The sequence below is a fragment of the Monodon monoceros genome, unplaced genomic scaffold (genome assembly GCF_005190385.1).
Source record: "Monodon monoceros isolate NGI ecotype Baffin Bay Population unplaced genomic scaffold, NGI_Narwhal_1 Super_Scaffold_11, whole genome shotgun sequence".
Lineage (NCBI taxonomy): Eukaryota > Metazoa > Chordata > Mammalia > Artiodactyla > Monodontidae > Monodon > Monodon monoceros.
In genome coordinates this window covers 139,657,042-139,674,925 of record NW_021703767.1, presented here as the reverse complement: position 1 = coordinate 139,674,925, position 17,884 = coordinate 139,657,042, and the positions used below count along the sequence as shown (strand labels likewise).

The following is a 17,884-nucleotide window of genomic DNA, read 5'->3' as shown; positions in this document are numbered from 1 at the left end:
TTATTCCTGTTACGTTTCACCTTCTGAATAAGCATAAGCCCATCTCCTAGGCCAGGTGATAATAGACTGCAATAGAACAGATCACTACCTAATTTCATAAGAGTTTGTGCCTACCACAAACATGTATAAAAGATCTTGTTGCATTTCTGCCTAAATGATCTGAGAATTATTCTTCAAGCGAACAGAGGAACACCCCATACAACAATCCTACAGATGCTTCAACACTACTGGTTCACACATGTTCAGGTAGACCATGCCCTTTGGAAGAGCTTTAACTTTCAGAAAAGTTCTCCCTAATGCTAAACTAAAATCTTGCTTCCTCAGTTGAAAGCAAAAGGAATGAGGATGCTACTTCTCATACACGATCCACATGACCACCTTTTTACCCATCTGAAAACAGTTCTTATCCTCTTCCTCAAGGTTACTCTGTTCCTGACTAGGCAACGCTTCGTCTGGAACATGTGTGGTTCTAATTACAAAGGCAGAAAAATATACATGTAAAGACCATTCCTGTCCTGGAAAGAAGGGGAGTCTGGGGAGAAGACTTCCTAGAAGAAGCAGGATTTAAACTAAATTTCAGATATACATATCAACAGACATATCATGATTCAACACTTAGTGACTATTCTTGCCTCTTCACAAGTGGGTCTGGTGTAAATGGTGAAGAGAACTGTAAAGACCTGTCATGGGAGTTAGAATTATGAACGTGACTTGTCCCCAGACTACAGATGACAAGGAACGGTCACCGAGAGATGGGGTGGCCTTGCTTCTTAGAACTAACTCCTCCATTACTCTCTAGCACTTCCAATTACTTTAAGCTTCACTTCCAACACCACATAAAAGAGCCCTGTATGACCTTTATACATACATCTTAATATGATGTGACTGACTATGGGACTGTCAATTACAATTGTTTTTCCAAATCACATAATCATAAAACTTGACAGACAGAAAGACCTCTTTTATAAGCTTTCTAATCCAATTCCTTCATTTTATTCAAGAGGTGACTCAGTAAGCAGTTACAGAGTTCCTTCTGGGAAATCTAACCAGTTCATACCTTCACTAAGCATTTACTGGGCTCCTGTTATGTTCAATGCACCATGTGGGAGGCTACAGAGGTTACAGTACGAATACTGATATTTACGTACTTTGGAAACAATGTAAATATCTAAAAATAGAAAAATGGTTAAATAACGTAATATATTCAAACAGTAGAATATGAAGTCATTACAAATTATATATTTGAAGATTTCTTTAATGATATGGGGAACTTGCTCAGTGAAAAAAGCAAACTAGAGTTAATTTTATCTAATTTTTATAAAAATTACTGGCACAAACAGAATAAAAACCTGAAAAGATATCAACACGTTGATCTTCATCATCTCTGGATGGTGAGATCACAGGTGCTTTTCATCATCTGTTTGCGCCTTTATGTCCAAATTCTCTGTAAGAGACTCATTTTCTTTTACCGTGAAAGGAAGGATTGTATTTAGAATGTCATTGGCATTCTTACTGCAGCGTTATATCTCATTAGTAAGTATCAAATTAATGAGCGATTAAAAATATGTGAACAGTCATATCTCACGGCAGTCCACGAGCTCACATTCAGTGGACAACTGAAACTAACATAAATAATAATTTCTGTTAGAAAATCTTAAATTCTACAGTAGACGAGGGCCACTTGTTCTAATGTTTCATCATGGACTCCTTCCTTCAAGCATCTGTCACCTCCCAAATGCCTCCAAAGTATTTTGTTCATCAGAACCACCTTTTTTTTTTTTTTTTTAGATTCCATATATATGTGTTAGCGTACGGTATTTGTTTTTCTCTTTCTGACTATGAACGTCGGGGCAGGACAGGAGTAAAGATGCAGACATAGAGAACGGACTTGAGGACACGGGGAGGGGAGAGGGTAAGCTGGGATGAAGTGAGAGAGTGGCATGGACATATATACACTACCAAAGGTAAAATAGATAGCTAGTGGGAAGCAGCTGCATAGCACAGGGAGATCAGCTCGGTGCTTTGTGACCACCTAGAGGGCTGGGATAGGGAGGGTGGGAGGGAGACGCAAGAGGGAGGGGATATGGGGATATATGTATACGTATAGCTGATTCACTTTGTTATACAGCAGAAACTAACACACCATTGTAAAGCAATTATACTCCAATAAAGTATGAAGTATAAAGATGTTAAAATAAAAAGTATTTTGTTTATTCGTTCTTGTGTCTACAAGCCGAGACTTGGCAGCCTACCAGCTGGCCTTTTGTCGGCATCCATGCAAGTCTGACTGCTGGTTTTGAAACCGATTAGCTGAGGAGTGAGGCAGAGTCTTCAGGGTTCCGCAGCCCTGAGCAGGAGTGGGCAGAGGGAGAATCCCCACTGCATGCGCTAGGTGCCATGCACTCCAAATCGGCTGACCAGGCCTCCAGAGAAGACGACATCAATGAAATTAATGACCCCTTCATTCACTTGGCAAGTATGTATTCGGCTCCTTCTATCTGCTGGCACAAAGACCGCAATGTGAAGGAAAAGGCTCACGGTCTAGTTCAGGTCTCTCTCAAGACCCTGCAGAGCAGGTGAGTGGGAATACTCTCTGCAAAGCCCCTACAAGACGAAACACAAATCCTCAAGCAACACCTACAGCTGCTCCGGTGATTCTGAGAAGGCACCTCCCTGTGCTATTTCAAGTCCTGAGTGGCTTCCACTCCTGTCGTTGCCATGCTGGCTCTCAGGGAGATCTGGTAACAGAAACCCATCACGGTACAGATAGAACAACGAAAAGAGCTCATTCTGAGGGTGAAGGAGGGGTAGCTCTTCTTTACATTTGCAGCATCTCCATAGCCAGAGACGGTACAGCTCAAGGGTTACGATGGGCACATTTGAAAAGTAACCTCTGTGAAAGACAAAATCAGGAAGACTAGAACAGGTGCTAAGGTCTTTAATCTAACATCCTTACCGTCAAGGGAATTTTAACCGTATTAAAGTATCATTTGCAAAGTAACAGCATGACTTAAATACTGCTAAATCTGGCACTGAGGCTCATTACCTCTGCAATCATCACATCTCCTTCTACTGTTGTTCTGAAGATTCAGGGAGTCTGTCTACGTGCTAACATGAAAGATCTATCATAACAGTGATTTTTAACACCTCCAGAAAACATTCAGTGGTTGACAGAATGCCTAGCATAAAACCTGCTTTTCAACAAACAACACTTTTTTCTTTTTCAGTTAGTATCTTGGCTGCCAGCTCCGCATAAGAGTAACGGAACTTTGGAAATATGGGAAAGGCTCAGATGTTTTAGTTACTAAGATAACCCTCAAGAAGCCAGTAAATTCTATTCTGTTACAAATCTAGGATTGACTAAAGTTATGGTTGTACCCCATCTGTAATTTACTTTAAAATACTAACTGCTGATTTCAAACATTTTTATCTGTGTCTGTGACAGCGGGATATACATTTTATATCACTACCCAATGATATATACATATATAACAGAAAGAAAAGGTTCACAAAATAATACTTACTACAAGCAATGTACATCTATCCCATCCCGTTCCAAATTACACTAAAGCACAAGACGTTGGTCCCACTGATTTTTCACAAACCACTAGTTGATCATCGTTGAGACTTGAGAAAATATCAGTATAGATCATATGATGTATCTCTACATATGCAAGTTAACATGCAAGGGGCCTAGTCAAGAATGACCACTCTGAGAGTGGTTAGTTAGCTTGGCCAAAGACTCTCTTCAAGATTTTCACTCCAGAGGCAGATGGATGCAATGTGTTTACCTGCACCTCCAATGGAGGCTGCATCTGTGAGCACCAAAGAGGTCAGCAATAGATTTTATTGGGGAAATAAACAGCGTTCAGAATAAGTGACTGGCCAGAAGTAGCATCCAGGCTCCTCCACCTCTGCGTGAATGGAGTGGGTTCTCGGGCAAGTCCCGTAGTCTAATTCCTTTTGAGTTGCATGCAAGGTCATGACCGCCTTCAGGCCTTGTTCCTGCACCAAACACCCTTCCCAAATTAGTAGAAGATTCTGATGTCTAATCAGACTAGGAAGTCAGCTAATCCTACCACCAGAATATTTCCTGGCCTTAGTGCTTGTCCGAGCATGTTTAAAAGGACAAAGCAGGGAATTTACTTGCCTATGAAAAAGGGTTCTATGATCTTTTTTGTGTCTGCGTGACAACAAAGATTTGTACGTGCGGCAAAATTTGGTCAGAGATCTCCGTTCACCTGAAGCAGGGCTGTGACAATTACCAAAAGAACCTGAAAAAATATGAATAATCAAATTGGCTTGGATAGGTTTGCAACAGAAAGGTCCATATAATTCTCATATAATACACAAATCAGTATTATTTCATCAAACATTTAACTTCTTTGTGACATGTTTTAAATTATAGAAAAAGATCTTTATCAAATAATTTCGTAGGTCCTAAAATTATCTCAGTTTCTCTTCGGTGAATGATTTTACCATATTCTAATACAATTTTACATAAATTCCGTTTTTCGAACCACAGAGGTCAGATGCTGTAGTAAACTAAAAATTGGCATAGCAAAGACAAAAAAAGAGAACGGAAGGAAATATCCTATTAAGAGTCAGGAAAAGCTTTATTCTGTGAAGGAAAAAAGAAAACCTAATCTCAGTGGGAAATGTAGTAAGTCTGAGTCCTAAATAGCTTCCAATTTGTCAAGTCAGAGTTTAATACTCGTTTTACAACATGAAACAGATGCATCCTTTATAACATTAAAATGTGGACTATTAAAATGAGATATTACTTTGAAAATCAGTTTTATCTTCTCGTGGAATTAAACAATGTATATTCCACTTTATCTGTTGTTTATTACTCTCTTGTTTTCAACACCACCACCCCTTTTTTTGGATTAAAAAACCCTCTTTATTCAAAGGAACCTAAACACCATAATGGAGTTCCTAGCAGCTTAAATCTGTTTGGCAGAAAACATTTCATGCGTTGTGGTATTCCTAAAGCATCCAGGGAGCCCTAGCGTTCTCTGAGGCTAGGTCTTATGTACATGAGCATTTTTTAAAGTTAAACACACAACCATATGTAATACTAGTGCTATTAAAATAATTTTCTAGTAGTACTACGTATAGATGTTAGGGAGAAGGAACAGAAACTATAAAAAATAAATTCAGCAGTATTGCTGAAAGTGTGGTTTTCAGACTCACACTAAATTAGATTCTCTGGGGTTGAGGCAATTTACATATTTAACAAGACTTCTGAGAAGTTACTGAGTTACTACAGTTTGAGAACCACTATCCTAGAAGTCTGTGTGGAAAACACACACGAATTCAAAATATTTGAGTTTTACACTATTCCACACAATTACTTCCCCAGAAATGTCTGTTATTTTGGTGTATTCCCTTCTGAAAGTTTTCCTTTGCTTAAGTAACTACAGCTATGCAGTTCCGTCCTTTTACTTAACATAAGCAAGTCTTTCCATATTTATAGATATACATAAATATGTATAATATATATCGATCAACATCTTAATGGCTGCCTATTCATGCTGTTCAATAGATATACCACAACTTACCTCATTAAGCTCTCGCTGCTAGAAATTTAGGGTACTATTACACAAAATGCTCCATGAGGAGCCGTGGACAAACACCTCGGAGCACCTGTCCAGTTACTGCCTTTGTAATTTCACAGTCACGGGACACACACTGCTGAACTGCCGGCTGGAAGGACTGTGCCGAGTTACAGCGTCACCAGCAGCACACAGCGCTGCCTGGATCCCCACGGCCTTGACAAGCCGACTTACATCTTTTTAATCTCTGCCGATCTGACCGACCAAATATATTTGGGTTTTCTGGTTCTGCTTAGCAGTCACTATGGTTAATTTAAAATAGTTCAGGTTTAAAACATAAATGAAACCAAATTTATGGTATAACAGCAGCAGAGGTTAATTATTTTCCTTCCAAGACTAAATGCCAAATTCCTATAGGACTATTTTCAAAAAAATATATCAAATAACCATAACTTGTAAGAACAGGTACCTTTAGATCAGCTTTAACCATAACATAATGAGGTGATGATTGAATTCACCTGTCAATTTGGGACGTATACCTGGATGCTTTTTTTTTTTTTTTTTTAAGGCTAATATACTATTTCTTGAGCTACTGACACTGACTCATTGAATGCCTATCTTTTGCCAAACACGATAAAAGGAAATCCCCACTGTGAAACTGAACTTGGAAAATACGTGATAACATATAGCTAATAGCCTTTAGAAGCTGAGGACAATGCTGTACTTGAGGACCTTCCTTGACAGTCAATATACTGATCCCCTGGCCCTGAGCCAGTCTATCGGCACCATTTTTCAAACAGCATTTGCTCACTTCATGTCTCTGTGTCACATTTTGGTAATTCTCATGATATTCCAAACTTTCTCATTATTATTTTATTTGTTATAGTGATCTGTAATCGGTGGGAGGTGAGGAAGCTGCGTAAGAAAAGTCTGAGGCTAGCAGAGGTTGGTTCATGAGGTTGAAGGAAAGAAGCCGTCTCCGTAACAAAGACGTGCAAAGTGAAGCAGCATATGTTGATGGAGATGCTGTAGCAAGTTATCCAGAAGACCTACCTAAAGATAATTCATGAAGGTGGTTACACTAAGCAACAGATATTTCAATGTAGATGAGACAGCCTTACATTTAAACAAAATGCCACCTAGGATTTTCATAGCTAGAGAGGAGAAGTCAGTGCCTGGCTTCAAAGCTTCAAAGGACAGGCTGATTCCCTTGTTAGGGGCTAAAGCAGCTGGTAATTTTAAGTGGAAGCCAATTCTCATTTACCATTCTAGAGCCCTTAAGAATGATGCTAAATCTACTCTGCCTGTGCTCTAGAAATGGAACAACACAGCCTGGATGACAGCACATATATCTGTTCACAACATGGTTTCCTGAATATTTTAAGCCCACTGTTGAGACACTGCTCAGAAAAAAAGATTCCTTTCAAAATACAACTCATTGGCAATGCACCTGGTCACCCAAGAGCTCTGAGGGAGATGTACAAGACTCCTGTTGTGGGACTTCCCCGGTGGTGCAGTGGTTAAGAATCTGCCTGCCAATGCAGGGGACACAGGTTCGAGCCCTGGTCCGGGAAGATCCCACATGCCGCGGAGCAACTAAGCCCGTGCGCCACAACTACTGAGCCTGCGCTCTAGAGCCCGCGAGCCACAACTACTGGGCCCACGTGCCACAACTACTGAAGCCCACATGCCTAGAGTCTGTGGCATGCAACAAGAGAAGCCACCGCAATGAGAAGCCCACGCATCGCAACGAAGAGTAGCCCCCGCTCGCTGCAACTAGAGAAAGCCTGTGCACAGCAAAGAAGACCCAATGCGGCCAAAATAAATAAATAAACAAACAAACAAATAGATAAATAGACTCATGCTGTGTTCATGCCTGCTAATACAAATTCCATTCTGGAGCCCATGGATCAAGGAGTAGTTGTGACTTTCAAGTTTTATTATTAAAGAAATACATTTCATAAGGCTATAGCTGCCATAGACAGTGATTCCTCTGATGCATCTGGGCAAAGCCAACTGAAACCTTCTGGAAAGGATTCACCGTTCTAGATGCCATTAAGAACATTTGTGATTCATGGGAAGAGGCCAAAATATCAACGTTCAGAGGAGCTTGGAAGCAGCTGATTCTAACCCTCATGGATGACTTGAAGGGGTTCAAGACTTCAGTGGAGGTAGTAACTGTAGATGTGGTGGAAACAGCAAGAGAACTAGGATTAGAAGTGGAGGCTGAAGATGTGACTGAATTGCTGCCATCTCTCGAGAAACCCTGAATGGATAAGGAGCTGCTGCTTCTTATGGATGAGCAGAGAAAGCGGTTTCTTGAGATGGAGTCTACTCTGGGCGAAGATGCTGTGAAGGTTGTTGAAATGACAAAGGATTTAGAGTATTACATAAACTTAGTTGAGAGGGTTTGAGAGGACTGACTCCAATTTTGAAAGAAGTTCTAATGGGGGTAAAATCCTGTCAAACAGCCCTGCACGCTGCAGAGACATCGTTCATAAAGGGAAGCGTCAGTTGATGGAGCAAACCTCACTGCTGTCTTACTTTAAGTAATTGTCACGGCCCCCCAGCCCTCAGCAACCACGACCCTCATCAGTCAGCAGCCATCAATGCCAAGGCGAGACCCTCCAGCAGCAAAAAGATTACGACTCACTGAAGGCTCAGATGATGGTTAGCATTTTTTTAGCAATAAAAAACTTTACGGCACTTTAAAATTAGGCATGTACGTTGTTTTTAAAGATATAACACTACTGCATACCTAGCAGACTCCAGTATAGTGTAAACATAACTTTTATACACACTGGGAAACAAAAGAAAATTCACGCGTCTCGCTTGATTGTGATATTGGCTTTACTGAGGTGGTCTGGAACCCAACCCGAATTACCTCCGAGGTGTGTCTGTATAGTGCATGAAGGGCTACAGAGCAATACACAAGCAAGCGCTTTCTAGTGCTAGGCACAGGATCTGTGGGAACACAGAGAAGCTAAGGGAGGTTTACTTCAAGAAATGTCTAAGCTAAAACCTAAAGAATGAGTAGGTCAAGACAAAGAGGCGGGGGGGGGGGGGGGGAAGCATGCTTCCAGACAGAGGTAATTGAATCCCTTTCACCAAAAGGTGAAGAAGGAGCGTTAGAAGTTGAGGGAAATAAAGTCGTTTAGACTCTTTGGGAGGCAGGGCAAGGGGAGGTACCAAACGATTAAGGCTGGACCGATCTTAACAACTACAGTTGGAACTCGAAATTTAATACTTCCAATCTCTTCCCTGAGGGTGTATAGTTAAAACATCATTAGGAAAAGTTACAATCAAAGGGATATTAGCCATACTACTGCAGAAATCAATACGATATGAATTTCTTATTAATGGCTTGAAACACTTATCATTTGTTTCTATTACAAAGCTAAAGGGAAATTTTTGCCTAATGTTAACCACATGATGAGCTGAAGTTTAAATTATCTTTTCAATAAGCATCTTGATTCCCTGTCTACGATGCAATACTTTCTCTAGTTTGTCAGTTTCTCCTTAAAATTTCCATCAAATTGCCAAGAGCCAATGTGATAAAAAGCAATGACACTCAAGTTTCAGCCGCATCAGAATTACCTGGAAGGCTTGTTAAAACACAGGTTTCTGAGCTCCCAGGCCAGAGTTTCTGATTCTGTAAGTATGGGGAGGGGTTGGAGGTTGTATATTTCTAACAAGTTCCCAGGTGATGCTGATGCTGGGGTCCTGAACCACATCTTGAGATCACTGCATCACATTGTAAGCATACCTGAGTAAAGGTACGAGGGAAAAAGAATTGTCTCTGGACTCTTACCTATGGTAGAAACAGTCAGGTGTCCAAATTTAACTTAGTTGAACTGCATTTTCCAAACATCTTGAGGAACTGACATTCCAATCTTCCTGTCTGATGTTCAACCAGTAGGAATTCTACTAATAGTCTACCTCTAATTTCGCACAGAGCGGTTAAATACTTTAAGCTTGTCAATAACGTCTAGCAAGAACCATCAGCTAAGAGCGCTGTGCCTTTGAAAGCTCTCTGAAACCACTTTAGTCCGGCTGCTGCTACTACTACTAAGTGAAATTATATCCTTCCAAAATGATCTAGTGTACAAATAAGGTCCTTTATAAGTCAAAGGATTTTTAACATGAACAACAATCTTTTCTTTAATAACGCAGCAAATAAATTTTAAGATAGTGAAAATGGAGATTATAAACAACTGCAATGCATTTTATTAAGAAAGCCCAACATTTACATTAAGTTAACTTAATACATTAAGTTATTCTATTGAATTAAATATGTGATTATAATCATTGGTGATTCTGCATCATCTCTGGGGGGGCTTGACACTTCGGTGAACACAAGTTAGCTACATATGAGGTTCATACTGTCATCTAAACGTGCTGTTGGCACAATTTTATGATCAATATACACACAGGCAAGCAACCGTGACTTCACTTTCGTTCCAATTAGAATTATTAATCTTAATAATGCATAGTTAGCAATGATGCACTAAAGATTTTCATAAACTGCTGAAAACAAAATTATGCATATAATTATAACAACAACGTTAGTTCACTGACTCCTTGGAAGGCTGCATGCACTGCACTAAGTACTTAATTTTCACACTCTGTACCTCAGTCTTCTGGTGCAAGGAAATGTAACCCAGAGAACTTAAGTAACTTGCCAAAAATGATAGAACTGTTAAATAGACAGCTGGGACATTTCTGGCATTCTTTTGAGACACTATTATAGAAGAAACTACTGGAGTACTTCTAAGTTGTAATATTGAAATATTTAATTTAATTTAGCATATATAAATTTGACCTCAATCCCTTTTTCCTCCTGACTCTTCTTAGGGCGCCCTCAATAACCAACAGACATGCAGGTGAAGCCCAGAATTATCCTCAACCTCCAAGGGAGAAAGCAGGAGTGGAGCTTCACTCTCCTCCTCAAGTAACAAAAGAGCAGGGCTTGCCTCTCCCCCAGGAGACACGGATCAGAGACCAGCAGGTTATGTGCATTTAGAACAGAAGCTGCCGGACCCTCACAGGGTCCCATCCTCCCAACCTCAGGTGATGCGCTGGGCCATGATGACCTTAACTGCCACGTGTAGTTTAGAAGCTGAGATGGCTTCTTCCAGGGCTTCAACTGCAGGAGGCAGTTTGCTGCCTGATTCTCCTGGATTTCCCTGGACTAGAGCAGACACAGTTTGCCCTGAGTTTCTGCTCTGTGATGTGATATATCTGCACTTGATCCTTCAGAGCACATTATTCTACAAGGATCATTCTCTTTAATTTGTTCACCAAACTTTTTAAAACTTAGAAACTGTATGCCAGTTCCAGGGGGGGAAGAGGGGTGAGAAGGAGAAAAAAAAAAGGGAAAACGGAAGGAAGGAATGGTCTGTGTTCATTCTATGTTTTTCCTTAAGAACTGTCATTCCTTTTCTGTCACAGCTCACCCATTTGCTACCAAAGCAGCCTATAGATACCTCTAGCACTGACATTACATTAAATATAATTGCTTGTTGCTTGTTTGCACCCCACACTAGATCTAAATGCCTTGAGAGCAGGGGACATGTGATCTGTTCTTTTATGTTACCTACACGTACCGCCACTTGGTGCACTGGACAGGATTCATATTAACTCTACACACTTCAGTTCTCCCATCGTTTAAGTAGATATAATACATATTCTAACTTCACAGGGCTATTGTAAGGGTAAAATTAGTAAGAAAGAAAAACTGAAAGTACTATACACTTCATAATTAATAGTATTCCTCAACCTTAATCTCCATAATAAACTGGAGGGTTTATTAAAGCATTCGTAACACAGACGCCTCATTCCTTTGTGTGTGTGCTAAACAGAGTTCACGGCCAGTTATTTCCCACCCTGTATTTACTCTCTTGACATCTATTTCTGGAAGTCTGTGTCAAGTATGTGAGCAACAAAAAATAAAAGGAAAAATCAAGAACTCATATCCTAAAGGTTAAAATTGTTGTTTAAACACTATCGAGAGAAAATAAAAACAGAAAATTTTAACCAAACTAAACATTCTGTACAAAGTAAAATCATCTCTCACTTAACACAAGTTCCCATTACGTCAGAAGACTGATCTCCACTTTTTAACTCTGCGATTAACAATTTTATAATAAAACCAAGAAGAAATAAAACCGTAACTCTGAATCTAACACTGAAAACCAGCCCTTCTGCTTATCGCTGATTATGGCCCCTCTATTGAGTTAACTTGTCTCCCTGAGAAAGAGATGTTCAAGCTCTAAGCCCTGGAACTTGTGAATGTGATCTTATTTTAAAATGGGGTCTTTGTAGGTGTAATTAAGTTAAGATCAGGTAATTAGAGTGGGCCCTGAATCCCACGAGTGGTATCTTTATAAGAGAAAGGGGAGGGAGACTTGGGTACAGAGACAGAGGAGACACGCGCCGGCAAGAAGGCCATGTGACAATGGAAGCAGAGATTGGAGTGATGCATGCAGCTACAAAGCCAAGGAGGGCCATGGAACTCCAAGGACTGCTGGGGACCTCCAGAGGCTAGGAAGAGGCAGGAAAGGATTCTTCTCTAGACCTTTCAGAGGAAGCACGGCCCTGCTGACACCTTGATTTCAGACTTCTAGCCTCTGAGACTGTGAGAGAATAAATTCCTTTTGTTTTTAAGCCACTGAATTTGTGGTGATTTGTTACAGCCGCCCTAAGAAATTAATAGAGCCTAAAAAAGGAGCATACATCAGTTATAGCAGAAAGAGTTCAAAATAAATAGTTTTACGGCATCCATTTTTCCCAGTTGCCTTACCAAGTTAGAGGGAAAGTATTTGGAAGATAAGATTTCACTAGAAGGAATGACAACATACAAATGACCCCTGAACAACACAGGGGTTAGGGGTGATGACCCGCTGCACAGTCAAAAATCCATGTATAACTTCCAGCTGGCCCTCCATATACACGGTTCCACATCTACAGATTCAGCCAAGAGCAGATCACACAGTACTGCAGTATTTACTATCGAAAAAAAAATCCGCGTTTAAGTGGACCCTGTGCTGTTCATGGGTGAACTGTATCGTCTTTTCACCTCCTCCCCATGTAAGAGCATGTTAATCAGGGAGCAGCCATAAGGCTACTTCTAGAAAATGCTACCCAAGGGTTCTTCTATTCTATGTACATCTTACCAATACTTGATTGTTTTGTACACACATGGATCTTGGTTTGGCATTCTATCACAGCCACAGAAACCTCTCATTCTGTGATCCAATACTTGTTTTCTAACAGTCAACCTGCGTAACTCTCCCTTCGGTGCTTTCCTGCATTACTGATGTTGCGTTGAATATTTAAAGGTGCAGTAGACACGTGGTACCCTGCCCCTTTCACAGTCATCTAGCTACACTCATCTTCTTTGGGTACTGTGGCTACTCAGATCTAATAATCTCCTGCAAAAGTAGAAACGAAGCACTGCCCCGTATACAGCAGCCTGTTCTTTGAGTCATGCAAAAACCATTACTGATTTCTGATAGCATAATTTATAATCCCTGAGGGAAATCCATCATAAGCTAGGATAACCCTATGCATTTGCTCATGCTTGATATTACATCTAAGTAAAGCAAAACCACAAAAAATGACAAGCATATTCCAAGTAACAAGCGTATCCCTGAAGGAAAAGTGGCAAAACTGGGGGAGTTTTTGTGAACTGTGACTCTTAGATATAGGTCGTGAGGCCCAGCTGGGTTCTGCTTCGGTGAGCAGCTTTCACTGTCATCAAAACTCTGCTCCCAATTTCCAACTCTGGTGTTAAACTGGGAAAAGTTCATTTCTAATTCAGGTTCTGTATATCTTACCATAAAGACTTAGGACCTGCAAGAGGCCAATAGAGTGATACACTTCGACAGAGCTAATGCCTTACCCAGGGCTGGCACACTTACCAGCTTTAAACTCACATCTATCCCGGCTGGGAGAGAATGCTTGCAGGACCAAAGGAGCAGCATGTGTATTATTTAAAGATTTAGATGTCCAGTGTGACCCAGACCCAGGTGGAATGATTTTTCCAAATAAATTATATCTATTTTTTGACAAATAAGGTATCTAACCCAAATCAATACTAAATGGCCTTCTCTCTCTTTTTTTTTTTTTTTTTTGCGGTACGCAGGCCTCTCACTGTTGCAGCCTCTCCCACTGCGGAGCACAGGCTCCGGATGCGCAGGCTCAGCGGCCATGGCCCACGGGCCCAGCCGCTCCGCGGCATGTGGGATCTTCCCGGACCGGGGCACGAGTCCATGTCCCCTGCATCGGCAGGCGGACTCTCAACCACTGCGCCACCAGGGAAGCCCTAAATGGCCTTCTCTTGAAAACATTTTATTAGTACAAAGAAAGAGAAAAGCTGTATTTCTTTACAGACACTGGAGGAGACTGATAACTCGATCTTGAGGCCACAAATATATATCCTATCTAGCTTTAGATAACCCTTTCCCAAAAATGTGTGGACAGCATTTATTTATAGTCTTTTCCTAAATGGCTCTGCCTCACTAAATACGGAATTGTAAGCAGAATTAGCTCAGTGTTATGTTACAAAGACACCATCACGCTGTGCTAGTGTATTTTAATAGATTCTTTCTCAAGGTTCGACTGTACAAAGAGTGCTTCCACTTACGCAAGGCCTCAGGATCAGGTGAGACCTTGTCTATACATTCTCTACCCAGGCTCAAAATCTCCCAGCTAGGGACTCCTTCAAAACTTTAATAAAAGATATCACTTGATCTCCCCACCAGACCAAACCAAACCAAACCAAACCAAACTACAAATACACAAACATACAAATAGCTGTATTAATTTCTAAAGGTTCCCATACCCACCCAGGGTTCTATAAACTTCACATTAAAAATTGCTGGGGGGCTTCCCTGGTGGCGCAGCAGTTGAGAGTCCGCCTGCCGATGCAGGGGACACGGGTTCGTGCCCCGGTCCGGGAGGATCCCACATGCCGCGGAGCGGCTGGGCCCGTGAGCCGTGGCCGCTGAGCCTGCGCGTCTGGAGCCTGTGCTCCACAACGGGAGAAGCCACAACAGTGAGAGGCCCGCGTACTGCAAAAAAAAAAACAACAAAAAAAACACACACAAAAAAATTGCTGGGACTTCCCTGGTGGTCCAGTGGTTAAGACTCTGCATTCCCAAGGCAGGGGGCCCAGGTTCGATCCCTGGTCAGGGAACTAGATCCCGCATGCATAAGAGAAGGAAGGAAGGGAGGGAGGGAGGGAGGGAGGAAGAAGGAAGGAAGGGAGGGAGGGAGGGAGGGAGGAAGAAGGAAGGAAGGAAGGAAGGAAGGAAAGAAGGAAGGATGGAAGGAAGGAAGGAAGGGCGGATGAAAGAAAGAACGAACGAAAGAAAGAATTACTGAAGCAAGATTATAAAATCAGAAATCTTTGGAAAACAGAAATGTTTACATTTCTGTACTACTGGTAATTCTTTCCTGGGGTTGGGTGGGGGGAGGGAAGAGAGGCATAGGCAAAAGACTTGAATGTTTTCGGTTTTCCGTGGGATGTATAATGAAACTTAGGAGTGTAATCAAACGAGGACTGGCATTTTCTTCAAAATACTCCACACACAAAAAAACCCCAAACCATAAAAAGTGGGAGAAGTGCAGGAGAGAGAGATGAAATAGTCCAGCAAATGTTGACGGTAGCGGAAGCTGCTAGGCACCTGGGGTTTCACTCCCTACTTTTGCGTATGTTTGGACATTTTCACAATTACAAGTTTAAAATTTTACAAAAAGAACCCTCCAGCTAATCAAGACATCAAAATGTTAAGACATAATTTGACATCTGTGGACACTGAGATCCTAGCTATGGTCACAGAACCAAAGAACAGACATGTAGACAACTAGGGCTGATTCCATGATGCCAGGTTGTCTCAGATCTCACCTGGGACTTTAAACTGCCTTCCCAAACAAGAAGAGAAGAAACAGGACAGGTTAGTTTTAGATACAGGCTCCAGGAGGGAGGGAGAGAAGGAGGGTATGAAGGGACTTGACATCCACTTGCATAGTGGCAAGTCCTCTTTTTTGGGCCGTTCTGAAAGTCAGGGCTCTCGTGAGAAAAAGAAAGAATATGCCATCCTGACGACATCCTTTGGAGAATGTCTTTAGCACGTGAAACTGAAGAAATATATGTGTCCAAAACAACTGGGGAGTTTGGGAAGAAAACAGCCCATGAATTCAAAATATCACTAAGTATGGTCGCTTTAAGATTTGGAATGGGCTTTCCGGCCGACCTTTTCCCCCGTGTGAGGGCCCTGGCTTTATAAGGAAGCTATATGCCAAGACGGATAAGTGAATTAAATTGAATGCTCGGTGGCAGAGTTTGGCAGGCAATTCATCACCAGGGAAGTCTCAAGTACTGCTGGCTGGATTTTAAAGTACTTTGTCTAACTAGGCTGGACACGCCTGCCTCTGGGCACACACATTTTCTTTAAGTTAGCAGGAGAACTGCTTCGTCAGCCCCTCTTTCTTACAGTCAACTCAATTATCATGGTCTCGGAAGACAGGGTTAGCACGGATAACCTCGGGGATAATTTTTAGGAAACTCATTTTAACTGTTAGTTTCAATCTCCTCTTTAACCAAAATCTTTTATTTAGCAACCCATAAATCATCAAATTTGTTTGAGCTTTTTTACAAATCATCAAATTTGTCACTCTGTAGTTTCAACTGGATGCCTAATGATAACAATATAAAAAACTCCTGCTTACTAAATGTGCCCTTGAAATCTGTTTTCTCATTTTTCCCAATAACCTCATAAATTAGGCATTGTTCTCTCCATTTTAACAGATATGGAAATGGAAGCTTGCTCAGAGAGTTAAACAGAGCATTCTGAGATCAGACAAGTAGTAAGTGACAGAGCCAGGATCTGAACCTAGGGCCTGACCTGGCCTTTGCAGTATGCTGCATCATTTCTACAAAGAAAGGAAGAAACAAAAAAGGGAATCAAAAAAGGCAGGCAGCAAAAGACGGTAGGAGAAAACTGGAAAACACATTGGCAAATCTTCCTTTTTAATTTTTATTTTTATATTGGAGCATAGTTGATTAACAATGTGGTGTTAGTTTCAGGTGTACAGCAAAGTGATTCAGTTATACATGTACATATATCCATTCTTTTCCAAATTCTTTTCCTATTTAGGTTATTACAGAATACTGAGCAGCGTTCCCTGTGCTATACAGCAGGTCCTTGTCGGTTATCTGTTTTAAATATAGCAGTGTGTACATGTCAATCCCAACCTCCCTAACTATCCCTCCCCCCGGCCTTCCCCCCGCCGGTAACCATAAGTTCATTTTCTAAGTCTGTGAGTCTGTTTCTGTTTTGTAAATAAGTTCATTTGTATCATTTTTTTTGTTTTTAGATTCTACATACAAGTGATATCATATGGTATTTGTCTTTCTCTGTCTGACTGACTTCACTTAGTATGATAATCTCCAGGTCCACCCATGTTGCTGCAAATGGCATTATTTCTTTCTTTTTTATGGCTGAGTAATATTCCACTGTATATATGTACCACATCTTCTTTATCCATGCCTCTGTCGATGGACGTTTAGGTTGCTTCCACGTCTTGGCTATTGTAAACAGAGCTGCAATGAACACTGGGGTGCACGTATCCTTTCGAACCATGGTTTTCGCTGCATATATGCCCAGGAGTGGGATTGCTGGGTCATATGGTAGCTCTACTTTTAGTTTCTTAAGGAATCTCTATACTGTTCTCTACATTGCCAAATCTTTATGAACGGCATGACCTTGGACAGACTAACACTGGCTTTTACTTTTTGGTACCACCTTCAGGCAGCTGATATAAAACTTCTAAGTGTTTTATACTCAAGTTACTGTCTTTATTCATTTTTTAAAACAAACATACATTCAGATTCTTACTAAGATGATCTTCATGGAGAAAAGTGTCATTAAAGACGCTGAGATTTTAACATGGCACGAGTTATGGAAAACTCAATAAACAGTCAGTTCTTCTGAGTGACATCAGCACTGCCATGAATTTCTGTTACTGTGATCTATACTTGAGTCGGGGATAAAAGGGTGTCTCCAAATGACAGATCATGCAAATTTACAAATACCTAAAATGAGTACTATTGGGAACTAGAAGTGTTTCTAAGTAAAGTTAAAAGCCACCTCAGTCTCGCTCAGACCTGCTTCATGTTCCTCCTCTGCTCCCCACCTCAGTGAATGGCCTGTTATCGAGACTGCCAGCCAGCCGACAGCCTGCACGGCTCTCAACGCCTCTGCTGCCTTTCAACTATTACTGACGTTTAGAATTCTTGAGGGAAGTCCTGAACAGAATTT

General features: G+C 41.1%; 1 protein-coding gene and 1 non-coding gene across 3 annotated transcripts in view; one reads left to right on the top strand and one right to left on the bottom strand.

The window, feature by feature from the left end:
* Positions 1-17,884, bottom strand: part of UBE2E2 (ubiquitin conjugating enzyme E2 E2) — a 351,668-nt gene that overhangs the window by 162,125 nt on the left and 171,659 nt on the right. The gene's annotated exons all lie outside the window — the stretch shown is intronic.
* TRNAG-CCC lies at positions 14,685-14,757 on the top strand. Its single transcript has one exon. It is a non-coding gene; the product is annotated as a tRNA-Gly (tRNA).